Source organism: Arachis hypogaea, chromosome 13, assembly GCF_003086295.3.
Source record: "Arachis hypogaea cultivar Tifrunner chromosome 13, arahy.Tifrunner.gnm2.J5K5, whole genome shotgun sequence".
Lineage (NCBI taxonomy): Eukaryota > Viridiplantae > Streptophyta > Magnoliopsida > Fabales > Fabaceae > Arachis > Arachis hypogaea.
The window spans coordinates 127180333-127191365 of record NC_092048.1 but is presented as its reverse complement, the minus strand read 5'-3'; the positions used below and the strand labels follow the sequence as shown (position 1 = coordinate 127191365).

Genomic DNA, 11033 nt, shown 5'->3' with positions numbered 1-11033 from the left:
CTTTGACAGAAGACTCGAGCTTCCTCCGGAGGGCCTGCATTCCCGACAACTCGAACTCAGCCTTTCGAGCTATCACGGCCCCCCGGAGCAAAGTCCGATACATCCATCTCGCCTGCCCGGCTAGGTCAGTCCCGTGGAAATGCTCCTCTGTCCCAGGGATCAGCTGCGAGTCAATAAAAGTTGTGGCATCGAAATTCCTCTCCATGATGGTAAGAGCCCCCTCCGGGCTCGAAGACGCCCTCCGCCTCTTAGGGGTGTGGATGAGTTCCACATCGTCATCCACCTGAGGAGCAGAGGGCGAATGACCGCCAACGATGACCTCGGGATGAGGAGAAGCTTGCACCCCCTCTGGGTTCACACCGGACATATCGGTATCCTGGGGAGGAGGCTCAGTCTGGTCCTCCTTCTCCCCAGAAGGTCCAACCGATTTTCCGGCATCCTTCTCCTCAGCTTTCTCGTCATCGCTTTTTTCGAAGAAGGTCTTCATCAGGTTCTCGAGACCCGTCACTGTAGCAGACATTTCCACTGCGGCAAACAAACAAACACATCAGCCGTTAGATCGCGTAAAGTAAACAATAATAAACAACACAAAAATAGAAAACAAGACGACTCACGGATATAGCTCCTGGCGGCCTCCCGTTCACCCATAAGGAGATGAGGATTCACAGGGTTCTTTTCAAAAAGAGCGAATAGCACATCGGCTATTTGCTTATCTACCGAGGACATCCTCTTATATGTTACCTTAATAAAAGGATTCGACCCCGCCCCAAAGCTCCAGTAAGTGGGGATGAGACGCTCCCCCTCTAAGGATAACCAAAAGGGATGGCGACCTCTAACGGGACGGACTTTGAAAAACTTATCTTTAAACCCATGGTAGGAGTCCTCAAACAGACCAAATATTCTCCTACCCTGGGCAGACCGGAAAGAAAGGAACCCTTTCCTCACTTTCCCTTGTTTGGAAGGGTTGGTAAGGTTGAAGAAGAAAAGGAAGACATCCACCGATACCGGCAGCTCGAGATACTCACAAACCATCTCAAAACAGCAGATAGAAGCCCAACTGTTTGGATGGAGCTGTGACGGAGACACGGATATCCGATTTAAGAGCGACATCTGGAATTCGAAAAATGGAAGGCAAACCCCAACCTGGGTGAACATGGATTTGTAAAACCAAATCCAGTCGGCAATCCGGGGAGAATGAAGATTGACCTCGTACAGCCGCTCATGGGGGGCAGGCACGAAGGTCTCATAATTGGCCTCTTCGTCTGTTCCCCCGCACAAGTACCCGGCCTGCCGGAACTCCGTCAACTCCGCCAGATCCATCTGGTTTGGCGAATCCTTTACATCCGAGGTTACCCAAGCGTACGGATCATAGCTCGCCGCGGAAGGGGAAGCCCGGGAGACAACACGAGGCATACCTACAGCGGGGTACCATTCCGTTAGTCTACGAGATCGGGAGCCCGGAAAACACCCAGAAACTATGTTCGTCCTACTGAGCAGTTAAAATCAAATATGAACCAAGCAAGCCACCTAAAAACCTACCCAGGAATGATACCCCTCCCCTAGTACTCTACCTATCATCAGAAAGCCATGTAGCAACAAAACCCAAAAAGGTAGCAAAAACAAACACACACAAACAGCAAGCATACAATGACAGAACGAAGAAGAGGAAGGTCTGAGGATTACCTGGATTTTGTTAAAGACTGGAAGGACAAGAGAAAGATGTTCGTAGAAATTGCAGTGACACTCTGGAACTTTTGAGGGAAGAAGAAGGAGATAGCAAGGAAATGGGAGAGGCAAGAGCGTAAAAAAGAAGAAAAAATGGGAGATAAACTATTTAAAACTGCCTCCCAGGAAGCGCGAAAGACTGAGGGCAAAATGGTCTTTGCATACGGGGTTTTCCAACCCATTATGAGCATTCAATGCTCAGCACGGAGAACGAAGCGATGAGCGGTTACCTCAGTAACCAAAAGACACGCGCGCAGGGAGCACGTCCCCCCACGGGCGGCCGATCTGATGACGTGTGGAGAAAGAAGACAAACGCGCCACCAATAGTCCTCACGGCTACCACTGGCGCGTGGGGGCACTGTTACGGCCCGGCCCAAACCTTCCGCTGGCTTGGGCCGACCCGAGCTCCACCCGACCCGAACAGTCAGGGGTTAGGACGCTCCGTCACCAACCCGGACACGCGTCCGTGACAGCTCACCAATAGCTGTGAAGGGAACGTCTCGGAAATAGTGGGCCTGCCTTCACAGGGCCCACCTCTGACAATATATAAGGGGAAGATTTACTCTTCCCCAGAGGTACGTCACATACTCTATCACCCTTTCCGCCTGCACACCTTACTGACAAGAGCGTCGGAGTGTCTTTGCAGGTGGCACCCCCCTCTCACGCGAAGTACTCGGGACCTCGCGTACCGCTGACCGGCAGTCCACGACTTGACGAGCCCCTACCATCATCCCGGATCACAACCCGAACCGTTCAGCAACCGACCTACCGAACAAAATATATATATATATATATATATATATATATATATATATATATTATGTTTTTCTTAAATTTTAAGTATTAACATCAAAATGTTAATTTAGTATTCTTTTACATCGACTCTTATTCTAGTACTCTCAATAATCTTATTCTTAATATTATTTTGGAATCTAACGTTTATGATTTTATTATTACCTATGATTAATTTTTTATTTAATTTGTCTTTTTTAATGAGATTATAATTTATATTATAAAAAAATTACACTAAAATATAGTACACAAGAATTACAATTATAAAAGTGAGTACTAAAATTAATAAAATTTAAATATTTATCTTGATAGTGATGGAAATAAATCTAAAAGTTTTTTTTATCATGTTTTATATAGATATTTTTAGTACTCTTAGTATTCTTTTTTAGTACGCTATAATTTTATTATTATTATTCCATACAAAAAAATAAGAGGTAAAAAATTTATATAAACAAAAAATAATAAGAATTCTATAAAGAATAATAATATCCATATGAGAGGGTACTTAGAGAAAAAATATTATAAAAAAAATCAACAAAATTAATCATATCAATAATAAAGGATAAAATTGGTAGATAGAAAATAAATTTCAATCTAACGTGAGAATGTAAACGCAAAAACTATAATTTTTAACTCTGACTAAACTTGGGTTGGACAGCAGGATCACGTTTATGTTTAGAAGAAGAAAAAATAGCCAAACTAAAAAATAAAACTTTCAAAAAAATTAAACGTACGATTTGATATTTCAAACGCTAAGCCAAATACACTCTTAATCATTTGAAAAGAATGTAATCTGTCTTTATTTTTAATACACTTAATATATTAAAGATGTAGTAAAAATATAAAAATAAAAACTTTTTTTTAGTTTTCTTAAAAGGTGTCATAAGAGTGTTAATCAAATTTTTAAAATTAAGAATTTAGTTAACTTATATTTTAAGAATATATTTTAATAACAATATTTTTTATTTTTAATGTAAGAATTATTTTTCAATAATTATGATAAAATATTTTTTATGATATTTTAAAAATGTGATCTTAGAAAACATATTACTAAGATTTTAAAAGTAATCCTTACATTATTTTTCTTCTACTAAATTTACGAGAGAATTTTTTGTTTTGAAGAGAATTTTTTGTTTTGAAGAGATGAAACCTAAACTAAAGAATCAGTCAGTCAGAACCCAAAGAAAGAAAAGGATAATTTTTACAAATTATTCTTCACATACAAGCTTTTTACTCGTATAAGTCATAAGTCCATAAATTTTATTTTACACCAGACGCCCCTTTTCTATCTTATCGATTTTATGCGCCTCCTAATTTAACAGTTTTTTTAATCAATGTGTGCACGTTCTTCTTCTTCGTGTTGCTGCACATTCTTCTTCTTCTTTTTCATTATTTTTCTTTTCTGTTATCGTTGTCATCAACAACACCTCTTCCTCCTTTTTTAATTGGATTTCTTTCTCCTCCTTTCTTTTTTTCTTTCTCCTCCATCATCAGTTATCTTGTTGTTGAATATAACGAATAATTCAAGTTCAGATTGTTAACTGAATCAAAACGAAATTGATTATTGTTTTTGAATCCAATCAAGTGGCTGAAGTGTGGTTCAATTCAGAAGAAAAAAATGCAACATTAGAGGAAACATTTTTTTGTATTATTTGGAGCAAATTTAGGTGTAATACGAAAATATTTGTGGTTTAAAACGAAGATATTTGTGTGTATTTTTATTCTGATAAGTTTTGCATAATTCAAAACTCTTCCTCTTCTTCCTCCTCATCTTCTCCTGCTGCTTCTTCTTTTTTTCATCATCATCACCATCTTCTTCTTCTTTTTTTCTTATTCATCTTTTTTTTTATTTTACCTTCTCAAGTTTCTTCTTGTTTTACTCTCTTAACAAGAATAAAAATAAAAAAATCAAACAAAGAAGAAGAAGAAACACATAATGCTATAAAATTATTTGGAAGAGAATGAATTTACATTCATTTAACTAAAAGAAAGAAAGAAATAAGGAAAAGAAGAAGAAAAACAAAATGCAGCATCAGAGGAAATATTTTTTTGTACAAAAATGCTATTTGTACACTAAAATCAGCAACCAATGTATTTGTGTATAAATACATGTGTGGTTTAATTTATTTTCAATGTATATTTGTATTCCAGTATGTATTTTATACTGGTGGCTGATTTTGGTGGTTGATTTTAGTGTACACGTAGTATAACCCATTTCTATATTTGCAGCAAATTTGGGTGTAAAACGAAGATATTTGGTGTATTTTTAAATTTTGGGTGTCTGATAAGTTCTGTATAATTCAGAACTCTTCTTCCTCCTCATCTTCTGCTGTTTCTTCTTTTTTGTTTTCATCATCATCACCATCTTCTTTTTTTTCTTATTCATCTTTTCTTTTTTGTTTTACCTTCACAATTTTCTTCTTATTTTACTCTCTTAACAAAAATAAAAACGAAAAAATCAAATAAAGAAGAAGAAGAAACATATAATGCTACAAAATTACTTGGAAGAGGATGAACTTACATTCATTTAACTAAAAGAAAGAAAGAAATAAGAAAAAGAAGAAGAAAAAAAATGCAATATTAGAGGAAATATTTTTCTGTACAAAAATGTTATTTGTACACTAAAATCAGCCACCAATGTATTTGTAGATAAATACATGTGTGGTTTAATTTATTTTCAATGTATATTTGTATTCCAGTATGTATTTTATACGGTGGCTGACTTTGGTGACTGATTTTAGTGTATACGTAGCATAACTCATTTCTGTATTTACAGCAAATTTGGGTGTGAAACAAAGATATTTGAGTGTAATACGAAGATATTTGGGTGTATTTTTAAATTTTGGGTGTATTTTTATTCTGATAAGTTCTGCATAATTTAAAACTCTTCCTCTTCCTCCTCATCTTCTGCTGCTTCTTCTTCTTCATCTTCTTATTCCATATTCTCATAATTCTTTTTGGGAGAAAAAAATCAAACAAAGAAAAAAAATACATAATGTTGCAAAATCAAAAGAAGAAGGAGGAAAAACACGACGATGAAGATGAAACACGCGAAGAAAAAAGAGAAAAAACACAAAGAAGAAGGAAAAGAAGGAAGAAGAGGAGGAGGAGAAAAAAACGCGAAAAAAATGACAGTTATGATTTTCATCAAGGAAGAAGAAAAAAAGTCGTTCATAATGGTAAATGAGCGCTTTGAAAACGTGATGCGCGTGTTTACACGCTTCTGTGGTCTGTGGATGACCATAGTTTTTGTTGGGTTAGACCCAACTTGTAAGACTTGTAAGCCAAAAAAATTTGTATGTGTAGTATAACTGAATTTTTATTTTTTAAGTTTGTTAAAAATTTTAAAAATATTTTTAAGTATTATTTTATTTTAATTTTGTCTTATAAATTTTTGAATGATATTAAATATATCTTTGACGGTTAATTTTTTAAAATATTTAAAATTAATTCAGCAATAATTTTATAAGAATAATTTTTAATACAAATAAATCATACATAGATATCATATATTATTATTGGATTAATTTTAATTTTTTTAAAAATTTAACTGTCAAGATATATTTCATACAAATTAAAAATTTTAAAAACAAAATTAAAATAACATAAAATTTAAAGACATTTTAAATTTTTTTAACAAATTTTAATAAATAGAAATATACTTTGTCCAAAAAATAAATACAGGTAGCGTTATCTTTTTGGACAGTAAAAAAAATAAAAGAACAAAACAAAACATTGGGTAAAGTATAAAGGGAAAGGGAAGTGAAAGCATTGCCCGCTAGGCTCGTAAATGAGGTGGAGCCCAAAGCTCATGGTTGAGGTTGACCGCCTCCGCCGTTGGAGCTTTCAGCTCTCCACTCATCAATTTCTGTTAAACTGATAAGAACAGACTGTCCTAAAAAAAAAAAAAAAAAAATCTGATATGAACAGCTGCTACACTTGATCTTAGCCAAAAGACCCAAATTTCTATACAAATTAGTAATTACACTACTTGCTAGTTGCCACTAATCAATTGATTTTCGTTAAAAAGAAAAATAGGTAACACGAGGACATGAATAAAGATATATCATATATGTTAAGTTTATGGTTAAGTATGATTTTGGTTTCTAAAATAAGAGTTAATTTTTTTTTTGTTTTTAATTTTTTTTATAAAATCGTCCCTAAAGTTTAACTCAATTTTAAAATCATTCTTTGGATCAAAATATTCTTTTTCTTCTTCTCTAAATTCAACCAAAAGCAGAAGTAGAGATAGAAACAAAAACAGAGATAGAAGCAAAAATAGAAAAAGAAGCAAAAGTAGAATTAACAACAATGAAACAACAACAATCAAAAGTCAAGAACAACAATAATAATGAATAATGGAATTAGAGCAGCAACAAAAGCAGAACCAGAAACAGAAGTAGAAGTAGAAAAACAACAATAAAACAACAACCAGAATCAGAAGAACAACAATAACAATGGATAATGGAATCAGAACAACAACAACCGACAAGGAGGACAAGGAGCAGCGGCGACCGGCGATGAGCATCGACGACCGGCGATCAAGCGAGGAGGAGGAGCAGAAACGGCAAGCGGTGCGCGACGTCCAACCTCGCGGATCTGCTGGCATCGACGTCGAGCGAGAAAGAGGAGCAGCAGCGAAATCTGACGGTGAGATCCAGCGGCGAGGACCGAACGACGAGGAGCAACGGCGGCGGATTTCCTTCCCCTTTCCTTCCCCACCTTCCCTTTCCCTTCTTCTTCCCTGAAACCCTCCCTCCCTCCGAAGCGTGATTCTCTTCCCCCTTTCTCCCTTAACCCGTTTTTAAAACTAAGTTAAATCTTAGGGACGATTTTGTAAGCAAAAAAAGGTTGGGAACGAAAAAAATTTTAACCCCTACCTTAAGGACAAAAATTATACTTAATCCTTAAGTTTATTATCAGTTAAATTTTTTAAATTTTATTCTTTTAAACATATTAGATTTTTATAAAAATATATTTAATTAGTAATTTTAATATGTATTCTTAAAATACATGTTAGTTAAATAAAAAAAAAACTCTAGTATTATTTACACAACTTATATATAAAAAGACATTTTAAGTAAAAAAAATTTCGCGGGATCGGTCTCACCTCATAGGAATTTTATAAGTTACCGTTAGCCTCTTCGTCAAGGATAATCTTTGCGGATATCTGCTATTGCAGGTTTTTTTGCCATCCTTAATCGAAAGTGTAAAATCCTAAACCTAGACCCTAAAACATTTTATATAGTCGTCCAATTATATTTGTTCTTTTGTATAATCATTCATATAATCCATATAAAACATAGTTATTATATAATTGAAGACATTAGCTCTACAACTAAGTAAAATACATAACCAAATCCAACCAAGTTGTTATCAATAGTTTTAAATTCACGCGCCTCTTCTTCACCCATGTTGTTGCTGCATTAAAGAAGAGTTAAAAGAAGAAAAAAAATGCAGTATTAAATGAGACAATTTTGTGTTTTTGTAGCAAGATTTTCGTATAAAAATTAAGAAATTTATGTTATTGCTATGAAATTTCGGAATTATTTGCTTTGATAAATTCTGAATAATTCAAAGTCTTCTTCTTCCTCCTCTTCATTTTCTGTTGTTTCTTCTTCTTCTTCTTTTTCTTTTTCATATTTTTTTCATCTTCTCCTTATTTTATTTTTTCATAATTCTTCTTGTTTTACTCTCTTAAGAGGAATTAAAAAAAATCAATGCTACAAAATTACTAGAAAGAAAAGGAGAAAAAAAAAATACAGCAACAATAGCACCAATAAAAGAATGACGATGGAAAAAAAAACGCGAAGAAGAAGAAACGTGAAGAAGAAAGAGGAAAAATGCGAAGAAAAATGATGAACGAGAAGAAGAAGGATATGAGCATTCGCGTTTACGTTAATGGCTGGGAGTTGGAGCGTGTATTCACGCTCTCACTAATGAAATTGATTTTTGTTGGGTTTGACTAATTTAGTTAGACTTGGTTATAAAAAAAACTTAGATATGTAATAAGATTGGTAATTGAATACATACCTAAAATATTTTACACTAATAGTATATCAAAATTAAATTGATAAAAGTAATGCATATAATATTATTTTTTTGAAAGGATCATTGGCCAAACTATGCCGGAGATTGTTTGTTTTACTAACTTTAGTAGAATAGTTTTCTAACTTCAAAAAGGAAAAATCATTTTTAGAGAATTTCGGACTTCTTTTTTTTTTAAATAAAAAAAGTAAATTATTTTCAATAATTGCTAGTTCTACACTACTTTGTACTCCATATTTAGACATTGAAATGAATACTATTTATAGATACATCCATAAGGAAAAAAAAAAAAAAAGGTCCATAGAATTAGAATTTAGAAGGTGCAGAGAGCAGTATAAGAAGTTATTGCTAACGTACTATTATACTGAACCTGACTCCATTGATTGCAATTTCAGAGAAAAAAAGAGAAAGCAATAACAGAAACATAAACAAAAAAAGAAAGCAGAGGCATGACAGGAATATCAGAAGTGTTGTATCAGCTGTACGCTAAAGCAATAGTGCTATTAGCATACATGCTCATAGAACTTGTCCTTCTTATTCAGTACCTCAAATCAGACAAACGCAGCAGCACCACAATCACCACCACTCAGTATCTCAGATTCATTGAAGAGAAGAACCCCACAATTCTCTACACCAAGAGCATGATGCAGCAACTGGATCCTGTTGAATGCAGAGTGTGCTTGAATGAGTTCCATGAAGGTGATCAATTGAGGAACCTCAAGTGTCACCACGCTTTTCATAGGGATTGTTTGGACAAGTGGTTGCAACAATCTTTTGCTACTTGCCCTCTTTGCAGGATCAAGCTGTTACCTGATTATGTTGTTGCAAAGTATCAGAATAATAACCATAATCATCATCAGAACAATATTACTGAGGTAGAGTATTATGAAGGCAATGATGATCAGCTTATTCTTTTTTTATCTTCACTGAGGGGTAGTAATCGTACATTGCATAGATATCTCTGATCATTCATATTTTGTAGAAATTAAATTTGTTTTTAAGGTTTAATAAATTCAAGGTATCTCAAATGTACAGACGGATTTGGTTATTCTAATTACTTATAGTTAGTAGTTAGTACCCTTTTTGGGATTCTTATTTCTCTGATCTGAATATGTATATGCTATTTGTCCTTCTGATTCAATGTTCCTACTCATCCTATGCTTGCATAATTCATAAGAGAAACTTTTGGGGCATCAATTTTGGATAATTTCGGCCATAGAAAAATATAGGTAAATAATAAAAATATTAAATAAAAAATATAATTAACTTTAACAGATAAATTCTATTAATTTATGTATAAATTTTAAAAATGTAAATACAAATTGTATTAATTTATGTATATAAATTTTGATAAATATAAATATAAATTATATATTTTTTTATATATAATTTGTTTTGTAAATATAAATATAAATTATTATTAAATAAAAATAATAATATTTATTGACATGTAGCATTTTGCATTCAATAATTCATAATCATTGCTAAATATTTGAATTATTGGAATTTCGGTTTAAATTATTAAGTGATGATATGAACTCTAATCTTGATAGATTAATGATGAACATGTTAAAAACTTTTTTTTGTCTTGGAGTAAACGACTGATATAAATATCTAAATGAGCAGATATTTTTGGTGAGAAGCCGCCTCTCACTATATTGTTGGAGTCTTGGAGAGAAAACTCAACTAATAAAAGAAATTGCTTTCTTCTTAAAGAGGACACTATCTGTCTATCTCCAATAAGTAGTAGATGGATATTGATAGGAATAGGAACAGGATAGGAAAGACTGTAATGATACCCTAATAAAAAATAGAGTCAATTCTAAAACGGATTTCAGACAATTTTAGGTATACGATGTTTGTAAAAATAGTCAAATTTTAATAAATTTAAAACAACTTTTAAATAATAAATTATTGATGGTTAGTCCAAAGTTTATATATTAAAATTAGAGTTTAATTTTAATATATTGATAGTATAAAATATTTTATATAATTGTACAATTACATCTGTTTTTTTAGATGATCATTCACGCAGTTAATATGAAAAATAATTATTTTTGTATTATATAATTAAATGTATATGTAAAATTACTTTATATTGATAATATATTAAAATTAAATTTTTAAAATTAATTATCATTTTCTTTTATTTTTTTTATCAACGTCTAAATATTTTGAAATTAATTTTTGGTACTCAACTCTAAAAGGTAAAAAAACAGATGGGTAGGTGAATAAGTTTTTCTTTTTTGTATTATTTTTTTGTCATGGGTAGGTGAAGAAGTTAAAGGACTTGTTGTGCACGAAAAAGAGCCACCTGGGCCCTGGCATTTAATGCTGGTAATGTTGTATCATATTCATGTGTCAGAACTACGTTTCTGTTTTAATGTGATGAGTGCTCAGTTCTCAGCCCACAGGCACATGCTAGAGCAAAAATGCATGGGCATAAATATGATTTCAATTAACCAACT

At 33.1% G+C, this 11033-nt stretch overlaps 1 long non-coding RNA gene across 1 annotated transcript; it reads right to left on the bottom strand.

Annotated features, from left to right (window-relative positions):
• Nucleotides 1-8788: 8788 nt before the first annotated feature.
• On the bottom strand, nt 8789-10249 carry LOC140178003 (uncharacterized). The gene is made up of 2 exons (XR_011869949.1): nt 9644-10249; nt 8789-9375 (listed from the first exon to the last, which is right to left on the bottom strand). It is a non-coding gene; the product is annotated as an uncharacterized lncRNA (long non-coding RNA).
• Nucleotides 10250-11033: the final 784 nt, after the last annotated feature.